The sequence below is a fragment of the Cystoisospora suis genome, assembly GCF_002600585.1.
Source record: "Cystoisospora suis strain Wien I chromosome Unknown contig_8795, whole genome shotgun sequence".
NCBI classification, from domain to species: domain Eukaryota; phylum Apicomplexa; class Conoidasida; order Eucoccidiorida; family Sarcocystidae; genus Cystoisospora; species Cystoisospora suis.
Genome location: NW_027161573.1, coordinates 3,095 through 3,311, shown reverse-complemented (window position 1 = coordinate 3,311; position 217 = coordinate 3,095). Strand labels below are relative to the sequence as shown.

Here is a 217-nt window from a genome sequence, read left to right as displayed (position 1 = left end):
TATGTAGGAGCTGTGAAGCGTGTAGGTCGTAGTGACGCGCATTCTACGGAGTTCGATTTAGAGGTTGAGGAGTACGTTCCTATCCCTAAGGGAGATGTGCATAAAAGAAAGGAAGTTGTGCAGGTCGTCACGCTACATGATCTTGACGTCGCTAACGCCAAACCACAGGTAACATCTATCACATGCAAACAACATACATCACTACTACCCTTATCTA

General features: G+C 45.6%; 1 protein-coding gene across 1 annotated transcript in view; it reads left to right on the top strand.

Moving 5' to 3' along the window:
• CSUI_010895 (family 1 protein) overlaps positions 1 to 217 on the top strand; it is a gene marked incomplete at its 3' end in the record, with an annotated part of 3,051 nt that continues 2,834 nt past the window's right edge. Inside the window, exon 1 of the mRNA XM_068070996.1 lies at positions 1 to 168. The remainder of the gene's footprint in view (positions 169 to 217) is intronic.